The 19,735-nt window shown below is 42.7% G+C and overlaps 1 protein-coding gene and 1 long non-coding RNA gene across 7 annotated transcripts in view; one reads left to right on the top strand and one right to left on the bottom strand.

Moving 5' to 3' along the window:
• Positions 1-19,735, top strand: part of DAPK1 (death associated protein kinase 1) — a 170,188-nt gene that overhangs the window by 67,161 nt on the left and 83,292 nt on the right. The gene's annotated exons all lie outside the window — the stretch shown is intronic.
• Positions 4,221-5,012, bottom strand: LOC121483961. Its single transcript, XR_005985903.1, has 2 exons — positions 4,527-5,012; positions 4,221-4,427 (listed from the first exon to the last, which is right to left on the bottom strand). It is a non-coding gene; the product is annotated as an uncharacterized LOC121483961 (long non-coding RNA).

Genomic DNA, 19,735 nt, shown 5'->3' with positions numbered 1-19,735 from the left:
TGTTTGCTGCAGCTGCTCACAGAATGGGTGTTTCCTTTCTATGTCTTTATTTTCCTTTTGCCATCTTTGGTAAGGAAGTCAGTGTTTAGGGGCAGAAAGAGTAATCTGGTTTGTCACTAAAATTTATCTGGGAACCTGTTGTGGAACTCAGGATCGCCAGGGCAAATCCAGGTTCTCAAAGCATGGTCCTTTGTACCAGCAGTAGCATCATTAACCCGGAACTTGTTACAAATGCCCCTTCCCAGACTTAGCAATTGGAAAGTGGGTTGAGCCCACTTTTCTGAAAGGCAGAGCCCATGATTTATGTTTTAACTAGACTTCTGGATGATTTGAATGCATTCTAACATTTGCAAACCACTCGTGTCTACATCGGGGTTCTTAGACCTTAGATTTCCCCGGAGAGCATTTTAAAACACGAACATCAGGGTCCTGTCCCCAGAGACTCTTAATTCAGCAGGTCTTGGAAAGAGACCAGGCTTGGAGATTTTTAAAAATTTCCATGTGTGATTCCCAATGCACCCAGGATTGAAAAATGCTGCTTTTAAGTGTCTCTGTCTTGTCTTGTCTATCTCCTGTCATCTTCCCTTCCTTGCCTCCTCCCTTTTTCCTCTCCTTCATCGTGTAGTCTTTGGGTGGGGTGTAGGAAATAGGGGCAGGATTTCCCTGTGATTCAAGCTCAAAGGCCCTCCTGGGGCTGAGGTGAGATGCTACCACTGGCCCTGGCAAAGTCCCACTGCCTCTGCCTCATCCCTATAGTGCTCTGGTACCCTTTGGTCTTCTAATTTTAAATGTAACACATACTTATGTAAAAAGTTTGGAAAAAATCCATAAATATGAAGGACAAAATAGAAATCTCCCATAATCCTGTTCCTCCAAAGATCCGTGAAATAGTAACATTTTGCTACATTAGCATCATCTGTTGCACTTATAGGTCACTGTTAATATAAACTTAGGATCACAATGATGGTTGCATATCTTGCTTTTTCCCTTAACATTAGAACATGATACTTTTGCATGATATTTGAATCCCATTTTCAAAGCCGGCCTCAGCTTGTACCGGGTAGATTTGTCATAATTGGCTCAGTCATTTCTCTCTGGTTAATTCCAGTCTTCTTTCCTCAAAGTGCAGTTATCTTTATAAGTAAATCTTCGTTTTGCTGATTATTTCCTTAGGATGGATTCCTCCAAGTAGGGTCCTGGAGTCAAACGTTATAAATGTTTCAGAGGCTCTTGTTACATTGTGCTCCATTCGTGTCCCCCCCCACCCCCCAGCCCTGCCATTTTCACTCCTGCTCTGAGAGCTGTTTCCTTTTTCCCTTGTTGACATTGGTTATTATCTTAACAAACCAACAAATACAATGTATCATTTTGCTGACACAAGAGTTGGTGTCCTTGTGCTCTTGTTCTCTAGCAGCTCTCTAGGAGTGTGATTTCTTTTATTTTTTTAAAGGTTTATTTGTTTACTTTATAGGAGAGGGGAGGGAGTTGCAGAGGACAGAGTTTCAAGCAGACTCCTCCTCGCCTCAGGACCCCGAGATCACAACCTGAGCTGAAACCAGGAGTTGGACACTTAACCAGCTGTGCCACCTGGGTGCACAGGAGTGGGATTGCTAAACCCATGCGTCTTTATCTTCCCTTCATTCATCCTTTTGGAATCATGCTTATGTTTTCATATCTGACAGCTCTAGTTTGGGGATTTTCATCTTATTTTGGGATTTCAGCCCAGCCCTCTTGTAACTCCATCTTCATTGTAGCTGGGCTTCATCTTTAATGCTTTTGTACCTTTTAACCCACTCATGCCACACACATCAGTGCTTACCAGGAAGACACGTAGGACAACACCCTCAGGAGATCCTAAATAAGTACTATGAGATATTGTAGCGAAGGCACAGGTAGCATTACAATCAAAGCTAAGTTATCCCAGATCCCAAGGGGTATGTTGTCTATTACTGAAGTGATACTGCACCCTGCGTAGCGCGCGCGCGCGCACACACACACACACACACATACACACACACACAGTGTGCTTCTTCAGTACATTAGGCAAGGAAGACCCCCCAACTGAAATAGTCAGAGATCTGTTTCCTTGGCCTTCCTTGACAAATGATATTTGATTGAAGCACCAAATGACTTGAATTGTTCTTTTCTTTTAAACTGAAATGTGCCTTAGTTTGGTTGAGGAAGTGGTAGAGAACAATCCCACTGTCACATTAATATCTTGCACTTGTCACAGTGGTTAAGCCATATTGATCAAGCCAAGATAACATGTCTTGGGGTTTGGGATGCTCCTGGGAAGAGCTCCGTGCAGGAAGGCAACTGGAGAAGTAGTGGGTTGTCGTTGTTGTAATCCATGAGGCTTCTTCTGGCATCTTTCTATCCTGTATACTCTACTTTTGAAAGTGTAGGTGTCTACGTGCCAGCCTGGATTCGGGCCTTAGTTTACAGCCCCAGGGCCTGGGGAGAAGGCAGCGGAAGCCCAGTTTTTGGTGAGTTCTAAGAAATTGGCATTATGTGAGAAGTGGGAAAATTAGGGAGGGGCAAGGGCAACAAGAAGGACTCTTCTCTAGAGTCCAGGCCACAGCTTTACACATTCTGTTCTGTTTCTTCACAAAGTGATTCCACTTCTTTGATTCAGAGACATCAAGTAACTAATGCTCCAGGAGTGAGCCGATGGTCTTACTTTTATTCCAGAGCTCCTGAATTTGTCCATCCATCCATCCATCCATCCACCCTTCCAAGAAATTTTTATTGAACTGGAAAGCACCCATTTTGGCTCAGTTTTCTAAAGTGTAGTAATAATACGTACATATGTTAGTGTGTGCTAAGTGTCCAGAAGCCAGTGGTGGTGGGTGGCCTGGTTTGGGCTCACTGGTATATGTAGGATTTTTTTTTTTTCATTTAAACTGAAAGAGATGACAAATATATAAAATTAGTCAATAATAAGCCACTGTCTGTTCAAAGACAGTGGGTATAGCAGATGTTAGCTGTTGAGGAGGCTGGCAGGGAAAGCCTTTACCTCTGGGGGTCAAAACCTCATGGTTATAATGGTCCTGTCTGCTCCTCCTTGTAGATAACTCCTTTTAGTTCCTAAATGTAAATAAATAAGGTCTGTGATTATGTTTAGCTCTTTTGAGGGCTGTTGTAGGCTTAGATAATGACCTCAGTGATGTCCTTCTTCTAATAATGCATGGAACCTGTACATAGTGACCTTAGATAGCAAAAGGGATTTGACAGAGATGGTGAGAGGAAACTAACATGGGGTTAGTTTCAATCTCAAATATTTTGAGATTGTTAGAAGCAATCTCAAATATTTTGTCCTCATAAGTATAATGTAGTTTTTAGACTGCATGCCTTAGTTTGGGTTTGGAAAATGAAACCTCCATCGTATATGCACAGTCATGAATTCTGTCCTTTATCCCTTGACCTTTGGAGGAATTTCTTACTCCAGACTTTAGCTCGCAAACATTACTGAGCACTCACTGTGCACAAGGCTGTGTACAGGGCTCGTGTAAGCATGACCACAAGGATTGATAGCAGCTCCTGAGCTAAGACATCCTTTGTTTTGGCTCTCCATGACATCTCAGCAGGATTCAGATGGATCTACCACTAGGACTGAGAGGTTAAACTTCTGAAGAGATTTTCTGAAGTTTTAAGGAGAAGTGAGGCTTGGAGTGGTTCAAACAGCCAGTGAGAATGTTTAATGTGACCACTTGGTCATGATTTCGGTGAGGGGCCTCTATTCAGCTTGGGTATGGACTCTGCTAGACAATGTAGAGACAGAGCTCTGTGGGACCACTACACCGACTTCCCTAGCTACAGAGCTGGTGCAGAGTGAGTGCATGCCCCAGTTAGATAAAAATCAAATAACTTATCCAAGTTGTTTCTCTCCACCTTTTTTCTTTCTTTTTTTTAATTTTATTTATTTATTCATGATAGTCGCACAGAGAGAGAGAGAGAGAGAGAGAGAGAGGCAGAGACACAGGCAGAGGGAGAAGCAGGCTCCATATAGGCTCCATATATCGATCCTGGGTCTCCAGGATCGCGCCCTGGGCCAAAGACAGGCGCTAAACCGCTGCGCCACCCAGGGATCCCTCCACCTTTTTTCAAACTCACCATGTAACACTGGTGAAGGCCATTGCTCACTGCTGTTCAGACTAGCCTTCATAAACACACTGCTTTCGGGAACGCACGGACATATTTATTATTGCTTGGACACAAACTATATTTCTCAAATTGCATAGTTTTATTGTGCCTTTGTTTCCCTTTTTCCATCCAAGGAGAGGAGCTGGGACTAGTCATGAGTAGTGGTCTGGCTGCGATTTTCCTCCCTGCATCTTGATTAGCATCCTTGGAGCTCTGTGTTTATAGGCAGATAGATTCAGGCTCACCTCAGTGCAGGCCATGATAATGGAACCATGCAGTGACAGCTGTAAAGAACATAGTTAATTTTACTTACAACTGTATCCTGAAATCAAAATGGATTTAAAATTGCACCATTATTATTATCAATACTAGAGAAAGCTGACCTTGGAGCCTGTGTTTTTGAGGTGTGCAAACCCCTTTCAGTTGTGAGGCCCATGTCTTCTGTGTGTATTTGTGGCTAGGGTGGGATATAAATCAGAATGGGATTCTTTCCCTGAACTGCTCCAGTTCCCTTTGGCCAAAATAAGCTGTTGTGGGTCAGAAGCAATCTGCTCACATGACCAGCCTGCAAGACAGAGCCAGCCTTAAAACTGGCTTGACTGAACCAGCCTGGAAACTTGGAGAAATTTCCCTTGGTGGGGAGAGAGGGTCTGTAAGAAACAGAACAAGCCAGCCATTCATCTCAGGTCCTTCACCTGGAGTAAATCATGTGCCTGGAGGTCATATGTATTTTTAAACATCCATTCCCTCTCATTTTCTTTCATTTGAAACTCTTGGGCATAATGTAATAAGAAATTTTAACTGAAATTTAATTTGGTCAGGGCCTCACATAGAGTTTGGTACACTACAGAAAATAACTGCACTCCAGAAGAAAACAAATCAAGGAGGCCTTTGAAGCTATACCACTTAAAATAATTAACTTTATGTTTTCCACAGAGTTAGATTTTATGCCCTGCTGGAATGTGGCCCCGTACCAGGTCCATCTTTCTCCGAGTCCTTTGTTAATGAGCTGGAGGATCCAGGGAGACCTGAATTCAGTGTGCATAAAGTAATGGTGAAGGAATTGCTAGAATCTTGGCAGCAAAATGATTGTACCAAAATGATTTAAAGCAAAAGGAGGTTGGAGGTGTGTATTAGTCAGCTCAGGCTGCCATAACAAAATACCATAGACTGAGAGGCTGAAACAACGGAGTATGTTTTCTCATAGCTCTGGAGGCTAGGAGTCTGGGATCAGGGTGCAGGGTGGTCAGATTCTGGTGAGAACTTGCTTCTTGGATTGTACAGCCACCTTCCTGCTGTGTCCTCACCTGGCAGAGAGAGAAAGGGAGAGGAAGAGACAGAGGGGGAGAGGGAGAGGCAGAGGGGCAGGGTGGAAACACAAGCTCTCTGGTGTCTTTCCTATTAAGGGCACTAATCCCATCATGAGGGCTCCTCATCCTCATGACCTCATCTGAGGCCCAGAGGACCTACCTCAAAATGCCATCACACCAGGAGTTAGGGCTTCCATGCATGAATTTCAGGGGTAGGAGACACAGTTTAGTCCATAACAAGGTAGAGTGATTTAAAAGGTTGGATCTGGGGCACCTGATGGCTCAGCAGTTGAGCATCTGCTTTTGGCTCAGAGCATGATCCCGGGATCCTGGGATCGAATCCTGCATTGGCTCCCTGCAGGGAGCCTGCTTCTCTCTCTGCCTCTCTCTCTCTCTCTCTCTCTCTCTGTGTGTGTGTGTGTGTGTGTGTGTCTCATGAATAAATAAAATCTTTGGAGAAAAAAAAAAAAAGGTTGGATGTGTCCAAAAATCCCAGTAGAGAAACAGCAATCATTAGAGTCTCTGGGACCATAGCATCTAGGCTTTGGGGGCCCATTAATGGTTGACATTTCATGACAGTCTTCACCGCTCTTCAGTATCATGGACAAATCCTAAAATGTGTGGCCAGAAGTGGCCAGCACATTTGTTTTTTGAGCCTGCCACTCCACTTGTTGTTTCTGCCATGATCTTGACCATGAAAATTTTCTCTACTGTGGTCACACTTTGTTAACTGCCCCTGCTTCTAATGGGGTCTCTGTGCTAAAAGGACTATCGTTGATCAGAACCACAGCAGCAGCGGCACAGAATGTTCCCGCTTGTCAAGGAATAGCCGATCCCTGGGATCTTGGGACCTGTCTTCTCCAGGTCTGTGGTGGATACAGTTGGCTGCTTTTAAAATGGCGTGACACTCACCTTTATTATTTAATAGGAAGAAGAAAGGAAGTGAAGGAACATTAAACAGGGAGAAAGACTCCTAGAGATTGTAATTCTCAGCCGGGAGAGGGGAGAATATTTATTGTTACTGATTCCCCCTTTTGGTGGTATTTTGAATATTTTAAGACATTTTAGGAAATGTCTAGGGGAAATTTAGGGGAAAAAACAACAACCCCAAACACCCTACTGTGTCTGAGACAGAGACAGCGCTCAAGAAATGTTCACTGAGTGAAAGAATAAGTGGACGTAGGTAGCAATTGTGTGGATTCAGGCAGGGCCCCCTGAGGCACCTCAGCACATTTAAACTTTCCATTTGGCCAGAACCCTCTGCACTCTGTGTGTAAGTGCCCACGGAGTCCCTGTGACGGCTTTGTTAATCCTTATGACTTTCACCACCAAGGAGAAATAATGGGCATCGGTACTACCATTTTTCAGAGAATGAGTCAGCCCTGTGTTTAAGAAATATGGTGCAGAGAGAGGGCAGATGTCTGGGAGCAGTGAAAATGTGGGCACGCAGACTTCTCTTTCACCTCCCCCCACCATCCTGTCAGCAATTTTTACTTCCTTGCAGATGAGGTAACCATTACCCTGCCTCCTCATTACCAGTAGCTTTTCCTCTACTCCATGGCCATCCACCTGAACAACCAAAATCTTGATTGCCGCCAGCGTTCACATAGCCCCTGCTCCCACCGACTTGTCCAGCCCTTCCTCCGTGACCACCCTTTAGCCTCACGGAAACTTCCAGTCCACCCACCACGTTTTCACTCTCTATCACTGCTCTCCTTTCTGTACTTTAGGTTTTGGGCAGGACAAGGGGGTAACTGTGAAATAAGATCACCTAGAATATCAATTTACCAAAGGGAGTCAAACTTTTAATTACCCAAATAGTCATCTGTTTGTATTTCTCACTGGGGCAGGACACATGGTAGCCTCCTGTAGAATACTGCTTAGAGATCTGCATAGAAATCTTCACTGCATAGAAATCCTTCTTGCAGCCATAAGCTCGTCTACACAAACTGGTGGTTGGTTATACCGACAAGAATTTGCTAGAGAAGCTGAAAGGAGATTTGGTAAATACCTTCAAGTACCGAAATGTTAGAGCATGTGGGTTGTCCAGTTGACTTCCATGCTCCAGATGGCAGAGTATATTTAAAAAGAAAACCATTTTAGTGCACATAAATGAAGAGTCAAAAGTGTAATCACATTTATTTAAGATAAAAATATCTAGAATACACAGTCTGGGTTTCTAAGAAACAGTTGTTCTCTATTATTCTTCTAATAAGATCAACAGTAGTATCTTTCATCTTCCAATGATTAATGTGCTATAGTAGCAATGGTTCACCTCAGTGACTTCACAAGTCTCTTTTCCACTTTCCTTCTATAAATAAAATAATCAAGCTATGTCCCAGTTTTATATTGAAGCTATAAAATTAGCCTGAAGCTGTGATGTTTGACACAACAGCCATGAGCCACTTGTGGCTGTGGAGTACTTGAAGTGTGGCTAGTCCAAACTGAGATGTGCTGTGTATATAAAGCACCCACTGGGGTTTAAATGCTCCCCACCCCAGAAATAAGTAAAATATGACATAATAATTTTTAATTATTGACTACATAATATCTTGATTGCCGGGGTAAATAAAATATAAAAGTTAATTTTACCTGTTTCTTACTTAATGTGTCTACTCAGAAATCTAAAATTGCACATGGCGTTTACATTTGTGGCTTGCATTGTATTTCTTTAGATGGCTCTTTTCTAAATAAGTCACTGTTCTGGTTTATAGATATTCATTGCTTAAAACTTAAGTGTACATGTGTGTCCTAATTATGAAGATTACATATTTATAATTTATTTCCTGTAGCAGAAAATTATTGGGCCCATCCTCTGAACAAATAATTGACACTAGTACTAAATAGATTAATTGAAATGGAATTGACTTTAATATATAGTCAGATTGTAAGTTTTCAAAGTTTTCCCAATGTGAAAATTTACTCTGTTGAAGTATGTATGTTTGGTGCTAAGTTCAATTCCATTTGTTTTACCCTGAATCACGAATATTAATTCTTCTGAACCAGCTGTATAGTGACATGTCACTCAACATTTCTCAAGTTAATTCAGCATCCTAAAAGTCACCTTCTTCAGTTTGTTTACATATGTCTTTATCAAATTTTATGGACCTAGTGATGAAAAACATCTAATTAATGTTCTCTATAGTGATTGGGCCAATGAATCAAAAATTGACCAGAGAAATTTGGAATTCCAAGGCAGAACAAATCGATTCATCCATCCCTTCAGCAAACATTTGCTGGAGGATGAGGGTGGGAAGGTGTGTGTCCTTGCGGGGTCAGAACTCCCTCCTCACCCTCATGTGAATTCCGTAGGATGTTCTAGTAGCTGCTCACATTGGCTCATTAATCATTATCAGGCTCATGTGGACAGTTTCAAAGCTAGCTCCCAGGCATGAAGCTTTCCTCTGTGTTTCCTGCCTTCATAGCAGATGCATGGTAGTATTTTACATTTACATTATTAATAAATATGGAAGAATTGGATTATTTGGGAGTTTTTTGATGTTGATTTTTATAAATTATTTGTATATTTTGGAAAACACTGATCGAAAAGAATATATCCACCCTTATGTTAATTGCAGCATAATTTACAATAGCCAAATTTTAGAGCAGCCCAGGTATCGATTGATAGATGAATGGATAAGGAAGATGTGGTGCATATATGTGTGTGTATGTGTGTGTACACAGGCACATGCACACACACACACACAGTGGAATATTAGTCATAAAAAATGAAATCTTGCCATTTGCAATAACATGGATGGAGCTAGAGAGTATAATGCTAAGTGAAATAAGTCAGTCAGAGAAAAACAAATACTATATGATTTCATTCATACGTGGAATTTAAGAAACCAAGTTAACTAACAAAGGAAAAAAAAGAAAGACAAACCAAAAAATAGACTCTTAACGTAGAGAACAGATTGTTACCAGGCCTGCCAAAAGGGGAAGTGGGTGGGAGGATGGGTGAAATAGGTCATGAGGATTAAGAAGTGCATTTAAGATGAACACAGGGTGATATATGTAATTGTTGAATCACTGATTGTACACTTGAAACTAATATCACACTGTATCTTAACTATACTGGAATTAAACGTATACACACAAAATAATAAGGGGGGGAAAACAAGATTAGATTATTCTGTGCTTTCTTTGCATATTTAAATTTCCTTTTTGACTCTTTGTTCTCTGACAGGGAGCATTTCTGGAGGATGCTAATCTTATTTTTCTTGTACATGATGAATGTTGGGCTTGAATGATCAAAGTTGCAAAGTTAACTGGAGAAATTTGAGGCTTCTTGGAACACATGCAAACTTGAGTTAACAGCCTCATATGGCCTCAATTAGACTCTGATCCATGGCTGTCCAAGAGGTGGACCAACGGCCTATAATTGTTCTGGGGTGAGGTTACCTCCTAGAATTTGTCCACTCACTCCTGAGGCTGTTAAGCTTCACAATAATAATTAAAGACCCAGGATGTGGAAATCTGCCATTTTTGTTCTCATACTTTCCTTCTCTTTAACCTGAATATTTTAGTATTCATAAATCCAAGTAGTTAGTACCATACTCTCATGCTACAGTGTTCTCATGCCAACGACCTTCACAGGAATTACACTCAACAACCCCTGCTCAAGATAACTTTTCCACAACAGGGTGGGAAAGAATTTGATAGATTTTCTTTTCTTATTTTCTCTATTAGGACAATATATGAGTCTTGACATATCCTTAGGAGATGTAGATGGTTTTAAGCAATCATATGCAGTAATAACAATTCTAATAACAGTGGCAAGCATTTGGCCTGTCTTATGAGTCTCAGGCAGTATTGAAAGAATTTTACATGTATAATTCATTTAATCCCTACGACCGCTATTCAGTGTAGGTACAGTTATGCTCAGTTTGCTGATGAGGAACCTGAGTCACAGAGAGGTTGAGAGATTGCTGAAGATTACACAGCTCTTAAGTGGAAAAGCCAGGATCTAAAACCAGGCCTTCTGCCTCTAGCATTTATGAGTTATAATGTCATGCAGAAGATCAATCTGTCTAGGTATTTGAGTTTTGGAAGACTTGAATTGGCTGTTTCTAAACCCTTTTTCAAGAATCCTTTCCTGGGGCGCCTGGGTGGCTCAGTTGGTTAAGTGTTTGATTCTTCATTTTGACTCAGCTCATGACCTCAGGATTATGAGATTGAGCTCCCATGTAAGACTCCGTGCTGGGTGTGGAGCCTACATAAAGTTCCCTCTTCCTCTGTCCCTCCCCACTCATACTCTTTTTCTCCTCTCTGAGATAAAAAAAAAAAAAAAGAATACCTTCATACTTTTCTTCCTTCATTATTCCCTATTAGAGACTGACCCAAACCCTATGTCTAAATCTTTATTAGATGTAGACACAGTGGTTTTATTCCCAGCTGTGATATCACTTAAATATTTCCAAATATTAATATTATCTTTGTTTGATAGTAAGGAATATATAAGACACAATTACATCTTTTTACTAGTTTTGAGTCTTAGAGCAGTCTTGTAAGTTAAGCATTATTAGCTTCAATTTTTTTTTAATGTCCTAAATGACCATGTTGAATCCCAGAAGAGGTACTGAAGGATTAGCATTCCCATGCTAGATGGCAGTCAACATCCCATGCTGCTATATTATGGCCTAGCACTCTACCTTCCCCAAGATACATTTCTGTTCAGGTTATGGGTACTCTCTTGTCACTTTGGAAAGTTAATCTTAAGGCACATATACATAAAATAAATATATTTCCAAGAAGAGATTAAAGAAGTTGATGGCAATATGGATTTTACTTCAATTTTTCCATCTGGGGAGATCATTAGGATAATAGGGATTTAGAAAATGCATAAAGAAGAAATTCTGTCATTGGATTTCAACTGCACTCAACGATATATTTTCTTTTAGATAAGTGAGGAGAATAGTAGAGCACAGCCTTGATTTCTGCAGCTCATGGAAGCAGAGCATCTTAAGGTTAGAAGGATCTAAGAGACTGTTGTCTCACCTTCTACTCATTGCTGGCTGATGACCTAATTCCTCTTGACAACCTTTCAGATAGGGACAATTCTTTTGCCCAGAAGCCAAGTCTTCTTGTTGCCCTGCCCCACCCCACTGCCACCTACACTGTTGGCATCATTCCTACTAAGTGCAAGTACCTGGCATCGCACCCAGACTCAGGCTGAGTGCAGGAGCATTGCACCCTTTAAACATGCTGATGCCATGCCCATGGTGTCGGCAGTGACGTGGATTGTGTCATTTGTGGTCAGATAGAACTGTCAGGCATCTTCAGTATGAGCTGTTGTTAATGTGAGGTTAATTTCTTTGAACCTAAATATAGGGATTTCTGTTTATCTCTCTTGTGAATTTTATTATTCAGTTGGAATAATTTAGATCGTAGGTTCTATCAGTGAATAGAGCCATTCCGCTTAGATTAGTTCTTTAAAAATGCGGTGTTCCTTCATCTGATATATTGAGAAACATCTTACTAAGACAGTGCTAAACTCAAGAGCTCTCTAGTCTGCCACATGGTGATTCACCATTTCATCTACAAAAATATCGTGAAAAATCATGTTACAGGCCTTACTGGAATCAAAACATTTTCTTTGTGTATATCATTTCCTATCCTTGCTCATCTTTATAACACAGTCAGAGGCAGGGAGAATGTTCTTGCTGATTGTGCTGTATGTTGATCACCTGCTATTTTTAATTCATATGATCAATAATTGATTCTCATTTTTTGCTGGAGATTAATAATAAGCCAATTGATCTTAGAGATGAAGCCATTTTGGTCTTATTTTGAACATCGGTATAGTGTCATTCCTTAACATTTGTCCAAGATTGCCAGCAATGATTTGAGATTGCTTTGCCCACCCTGAGGTTTGACATTCTCAGATCTGTAGAATTGAATTTCTTTTAAGTGCCCAGCCAGGCAACCTTTTACTAACTCAAGCTTCAGTTAGTTCCAGCTTGCCAATATTTTCCCAACTCTTCCCTAAGTAAAGATCATGGACCTCACACGTAAAAAACATGGAAGCTCAAAAGATTTAATTTTGTTTCCTACTATTATACCATCCACTCTGACCAGCCACTCTTAGCCATTTTCTGTCGATCTTCTGTTATGTGTTGAGGTTTTTTTTTTTCTTTCTTTCTCAAATCTTAGTTCATTTGGGCTTCCTGAATAATTTGTGCTCTTGTGTTATATTCATACAAGATCATGAGTCTTGCCTTTCTGTTTTCCTTCTTTGGGAATCTGACCTCATGGTGTTGGCACATTGCATTGACCTCTCATGGGCCAATGACAAATTGCTTAATGACTATGGACAGTTCTTTTTTTATTTATTTTTTGACAGTTCTTATTTAAAAAATATTTAGGTTGTGCTTCAATTAGGGAATTTGCCCAGTTACATAAAGTTATGGCCTAAGGCATCTGCTGACGTAAAGCACTTAGCCCCAAGGAGGCCTTAGCTCCAAGGAGACCAGAAGAATTCCCTGAAGTGTCAGTAGCCCGTATGAGGACTATAATATACCCTTTCTTTTCAAATGAACATACAGGATCAAATACACTGTCCCCTTGACAAGCTTCTGAGGCAGGTGGGCAACTGCTAAGGGGCCAGTTGAGACTTAGCAAGTAGCTGGAGCCCAGGAAATGTTGGAAAAATGTGAATGCACATGGACTTCCCAGAGCTAGAATGTTCTTAAAGCAAATGATCAGACATCTCTTGTAATAATTCTAATTACTGGAGCAGGTGTTTCTCCAAGTCTGGAGGGTCAGCGAAAACATTTAAATAGATAGGTAGTCAGCCTATAGTTTTAGGGTGACCCAAAGGTCATTGAATCAACAGGTATAGCTAACCCTTATAAAATACAGATTTGAATTGTGTAGGTCCAATTATGCATGGGCTTTTCTTCTCCCAATAAATACAGTGTAGTATTATAAATATATTCTATCTTCCTGATGATTTTTTTAGTCACATTGTTTCTCTGTCTTACTTTATTATAAGAATACAGAATACAGTATACAATACATATAATTTCCCAAATATGTGTGAATTTACTATATTGTTATTGGTAAGGCCTCTGGTCAGCAGTAGGCTATTGGTAGTTAAATGTTTAGGGAGTCAATACGTAGATTTTCAGCTCCATGGTTGGGTTGGGGAGGCTTGCTTCCCTAACCCGTGTTGTTCAAGGGTCAACTGTATTAATAAAAAACAAAATTTGTTGAATGCACCATATTAGATTCTTGGGTGTTAGTTTTCAGAAAGAATCCTATGTATAAGTATGATATGAACAATTTTTTTTTAAAGCTAATTTATGGGTAGAGTGCTAGGAAGGAGATTTAAACTCACATTTGGTAAGCCAGTTCTTCCAGTATTACTTCTTTGTGGTTCTAAACAGAGTAAATAGTAGTGTATCTCTCATAAATGCCTAACAAATCATGGAGTAACTGGAAACATGGGTTCTGTTTTTGTGCCATTCACCTGCCTATTAAGTGGAAAATAATGTGTTGACTTTTTTTAAAGAGTATTTATTTCTTTATTCATGAGAGACAGAGAGGCAGAGAAATAGGCAGAGGGAGAAAGAAGCAGGCTCCATGCAAGGAGCCTGATTCGGAACTCGATCCCAGAACCCCAAAGATCATGCCCTGAACCAAAGGCAGATGCTCAACCACTGAGCCACCCAGGTGTTGGCTTTTTACAGCTTTTTAGCCAGCCCTTGCCTCCCAGAATTCACTGTTACCATGTAGCTACCTAACTGTACTGGAGACCAGCAGCGCTCACTTCTGGAATGGATCTAAAAGCCCCAGAAGTCAGCACCTAGAGTGGAAAGCCTAAACAAGTGGCCTGAGGTGTGATGCACCTGCCTTAGGGCATCGCAAGTGTGTGTTAGAGTCCTCGCTGCCCCAGGCCTGTAGCCCGTGTTTCCTTTGGGCCTCATCACCTGCTGGGGAGTCATGCTGGATCTTTAAACGAGGTGACCTGCCTGGCCTAGGCATGTCCACATGAGTGCAGATAAGCACAGGCTCTTAATCTGACAGCAAGACCACGTGGACCCTTGGGGGAGGCGTTTTGGCAGCCTCACTCAGCCCTGCAGGGTCAGAGGCAAGCAGTGTGTGGAGGGGTGCGTGGCCCTCAGCCCCCTACACTACAGCTAAGGACGTGGGCACCCACAAGCACAGGACCTCCCACCGCACCTTGATGGGGCCTTTGGAAGGGTCAGCACCCCTTCTGTCCCACGGTGCCTCTGCCCAAGCCTGCCAGAAAGTTCTGTTTCCATCAGACAGAGCTTGTGAAGCCCTCCATGGCTGATGCCTCTGACTCCCCCAGGATTCCCAAGGGGGTGAAGTGACACCCCACAAAAAGGTGGTTGGGTTTGCAATCCCTGCCTTGGGAGGTTTCCCTTTCATACCTCACCCATGCCAGATGTGGTTCACTTCCTGTGGTGTCTGACCTACGACCTGGTTAGTGCCCCCTGCTCCTCAGAGGTCCCACTTCCTGGGAGAAGTAACGTCATCTGTGTGCCGGGTCTCCAGGCTGAGGGGCTTACAGCCCTCCCCACTGCTGCCGATCATCTCTGTGTTTGCTCAGGTCTGAGCACAGGGCTGAGGTCAGCCTCTGTGGCAAGCTTCCAGGGAGTTCTGCTTCCACGGAGGGAAGACTCAGGCTTCCCGGGAGCTCTGGTTTCTTTAACTTATCATCTTTCAGTTTTATCTGCGTGGCTCTTTCCTCAGGTAACTCCAGCAGTGACTTTCCCTGCCAGGCTCTCCTGGCCTGGCCTGAAGTGACCCCCTCAGTCCTCTGCCTGTTTTCTCCTATCCCCAGACTTCCTCTGAGAGGTGAGTCCCCACCTGCCTCAGAGCCAAGGTGATGGGTCTGTAAGCAGCATGGGAAAGGATTTGGCCAAGAGCACCATGAGAAGGATTCCTCTAGGCAGGCTGCTGGCTGATAGCCACTGGCTGCCTTGTTGAGACCTGGGCCTGTGACTCTTGCAAGCCTGGGAAGAAAACCCAGGAAGAAGCCACTCCCCTCAGTTTATTCAGTCTCCAGAGCCGGATGGGCCTCTGTACAGTGTCCCCCAAGTGCATGGTCATCAAGCTGTGTTGGAAGCCACATCACCCTGAGCATATTTGAATTTCTTCCCAAGTCACGCAGGTCCAAGAAGCCTGGCTTCTTGAGGTAAGGTGGAGCTAATTCTTGCCATGACAAATCCTTGCGGGGAGTCCCATGTCATGCTGCCCATGACATGCTCACCGTGACAGCACGTCTACCAACCCTGCCCATGAAAACACACGGGCAAATAGTATTTCTACCTAAGCTGAGAAGGAAGATGTGCAAACACCTAAATATCTTAGCAAAGTGCCTCTCACGTTCCAGAACTGGGTAGAGTATATGTCGGGGAGGATTATCATACAGTTTCTAGAAGCTTCATTGAATCCATGCAAGTCAGCGTAGTATTTGCACCATTACAACATGTGCCCGTTAGATCCTGCTAATCTTTACTTTTCTTGTTACGTTTGGCTGATTTTCTCCATCTTGAGTCTCTGCACCGTGAATGAATCTGACTTTCTTTTTTGGTCACAGGGTAAGGGACTTCAGCTCAGCTCCTTTTTGTCTTCCCTTGCCCCATGAAGTTATATGAACCTCCTGCTCTCCTTTTTAGCTCCTTTCCCCTGAGAGCAGCTTGCTGAGTGGAGAACAGATAGTACCTTATGACCCAGTTAACTTTAGCCCAGAAGCTGAAAGGGGATGATATAACAAAGTCAGGACAATCAAATAATGGGATTGGCCCCGGGGATCGCATGCTGAAGGCGGAGTGAGCAAACAAGGGACCTACCCATCTGAGTTTCAACGGGGCAGCCTATGCTGCCCTGTGTTTCGAACACAGTCCGGGGGCGGGAAGCCCAGATCTGCAGTCACCTGTCATGGTCACCATTGGTTACATGGGAGGGCTGATCCTGGCGTGACGCCCTTCCTTCTAAGGACCTTGTCCTTCCCATAATCCTGGACTCAAAGGGAAATCCTGGTTCCATGTAGGACTTGCTACATTTGGAGAAAATATTTGGAGTATTGTAGTTTATTTGTCTGGGAAGGTCCTCTTTAGATTGTATCATGTAATGCTTTTCCAAACCTGTTTTCTTCTTTCCTTTCCCTTTAGTTCAGGAACAAAAAAAGCAGACACCAAGCATGTGTTCTGTACCCGCCCTGAGTTCGGCATCCTGGGTGGTGGAATGGATGGAGACCCCCCAGCCCTCAGCAAGAGTGGGACCCCACTCACTTTGCACACCTCCGTCATATATAGCACTCACAGATACGTTATATGGAAATGTCTTGTGAGTCCCTGTGTGTTGTAAATTTCTAAGTCACAGACTGTATCCGAATGAGCAAGATGGGTATGGCCACAAGTGACAGTGAGCAAAGGAACCCCTGCCTCCCCAGAACAAGATGGCATGTTACTTCCAGGCTTGTGTAAATCAAGGGCCCCGAGGCTGCTGAGGACTTGCTTTCAGGGGTGTGCAGGGTCTGGGCCCCTTCCCATCATGGCCACACTCTTGGTGGTGGCCTTCGTGGTCCAGGGAGGCAGGAGGGTTCAAGAGTTCTCCTGTGAGCTGACCAGCAAGTAGTACTGCACTGTGCCTGGGGTCCTCCTCTCTCCACACCTACCCTGCCGGCTCTCAGTTCCCGTCCAAAATATCCAACCCCCCTGACCACTTGAAAGAAAAGAAAAATTAGTCTGAGATGATTCCTTTATGCAGCCAGACCGTCAGCCAGAACGAGGCAGGGGAGCACTCACCCCAGCAGTAGCAGACGGCCTCCTCTCCTGGCCTGACTCCATTGGTCCCCACCCGTCTAATGGGCCAGACCCCCATAAGGGCCTGGACCCTCCTGGTGCCAGCACCGCATGCAGCTCTGCCCCGCCCCACCCCAAGGCAGTGACCTCAAAATGCAGCTTTGTGTTGAAAAGTAAAGGGAAACTGGACATACAGGGCTCAGTCCTAGCTCTGAAAAAGAATTTAACTAGCAGAGAAGACTAAGGCAAACTTTCCTTTAAAAAACTGGATTTCAAAATGCTTCATAACAAAAACATAACACAAGCCAAAAAATCAAAACACGGTTTCATGGTGCACGACCCAAACCCTCTGAAACGCTGAATGCCATACCTTATTTAAGACCTGTAATTCCAGTATTCAGGCAGGATTCAAGACGCTGCCACTCCTTCAATACAGCTCGTCAACAAAAATAAATGGCCCATGAACCAGCACTCAGATTGTGCTGGGGGTTAATACATGAATTCAGAAGTAGAAGTTACTTTGCTTTAATTAGAAACCTTATTGCAACAGCTTGGGAGGAGGGGAGAGATGGAGCTTATCATTGGTTTGAAGCCAGATCTGTTTCTAGAATTAACACAGGGAATTCATAACAATTAATAGTTACCATAAATAATTTTTTTTAATTTTTTATTTATTTATGATAGTCACAGAGAGAGAGAGAGAGAGGCAGAGACACAGGCGGAGGGAGAAGCAGGCTCCATGCACCGGGAGCCTGATGTGGGATTCGATCCCGGGTCTCCAGGATCGCGCCCTGGGCCAAAGGCAGGCGCCAAACCGCTGCGCCACCCAGGGATCCCAATAATTTTTTAATTTATAGGTGCTGGAAACCCAGAGACATATTTAAAATCAATGAAAAAATGGTAGGCTGTTTCCTTTTCTTTGAATGGCATCCACCTTCCTGGGTGGAACCTTGATTCAACGTGGTGCCCAGCTCACAGTCAGCAGTGGAAATGTTAGCCCCTCAGTGAGGTGCCAGTGCAAAGGTACAGCACATCGTCACATGCAGCTAGATTGCTCTCCCTCCCTTCTGAATGCAACACCTCTGACATTGTATGTTCATCCCATCTTTCCCCAAATGAGCAAAATTCCCACAAATAAATGAATTTGGAAATAAAACCCAACTGGATTAAACCGAGTTCAGTAGCCTTACTTTCAACGCATTATGAAGTATAATGGACCCATGAACACCGCGTGCCTCACAAATGCATGCCTGCCATCCTTGTGCTGACCTTGAGAATCTTCTGTGGCTCTAATTGTTAGTATAGTGCTTCTGAAGCACACACAGAAACATGACTTACTTTTTATTGCAGGGAACTTCAGAGCACACAGACACACGATGGATTTAATTATTTAAAACACGTTATGAGTGTTTAGTGGAAAGGAGCAAAAACACTGCCCACATGCCTTCAGCCAGCATCCTCTGTGTGCCTTCCCCTCACAAAGCTTCTTCCTAGAATGATTTCTAGACCCATCTGTGATTTCACAGGGATGTGGCTTATATTTCAAACAGCATGACACAGCCTGGGACAGCACCAGGGCTCAATGAGTAGAGCCTTGGAGGCAAAGACACTTGGAATTCACTTTTTAAGTGTAGAACTTATACTTGCAGGACAGATTTGAGGCAACTAGAAAAAAAAGTCTCTAAGGCTTGGTTTTTTTATTGATGGAAGAGGTGATGATGATGCGAACCTCACATCACATGATGTGATGTGATAATGAATAAGGTAGTATGCATAAAGCTCCTTGCCTAGAATTCTGGTTAGAGTCATTGAGTGACTATAGGGTGTTCCAATTAGATAGATCAGTAGGTTAGACAAAGACATTAGGTGACAGGTTGTTCTTTATGAAGTTTTGCTCCTTTCAGGTGAAGTTTTATCTTTTTGATAAAATTTATGATCATTTTTAAATCAAAAACTCTTTTTTAGTATAAAACTCTTAAAAAAACAAAAAATAAAACTCTTTAAAGCAGGGATATGTCTTGTTGGCTTGGATGGATCTGGCTATTAGTGGTTGATACATGTTTATTACATTTAATTAAAAGTTTTTATGCCAAAATGAATTTGACTGGCTCTACCTAGTCCAACAAACTGTTGTGTCAGTTATTAGATGATAGAAAAAGGGGTAAAAAAACAACATACAATTTTTAAAAAACAACATGCAATCAATTTTCATGATTTATGGGGTAGTTGTGTTCTGTGACTTCACTGCAAACACAGAATTAGCAAATACTGAACCATTAGTTCTAGAGAAGATACAGAATTATGTTTCTATGAGCCTCTGTTCTTAACATTTCCACCATCAGATCAATGCATAGCCTTGTTTCAAGTGTGTTTCTGTTTAAAGGGCTTTCTGTACTACATACTGTTGGTTCCTTAATGTTGGACTCACAGCCAGCAAACACGGATGCCCCCATCCAAACAAAGCTTGTCTACCCAGTGCACGTGTTCTCAAAAAAAGTCCGT

The sequence above is a fragment of the Vulpes lagopus genome, chromosome 2, assembly GCF_018345385.1.
Source record: "Vulpes lagopus strain Blue_001 chromosome 2, ASM1834538v1, whole genome shotgun sequence".
Taxonomy (NCBI): domain Eukaryota; kingdom Metazoa; phylum Chordata; class Mammalia; order Carnivora; family Canidae; genus Vulpes; species Vulpes lagopus.
Note: the sequence above shows the minus strand (reverse complement) of the source record. Positions and strands in the feature narration are given on the sequence as shown.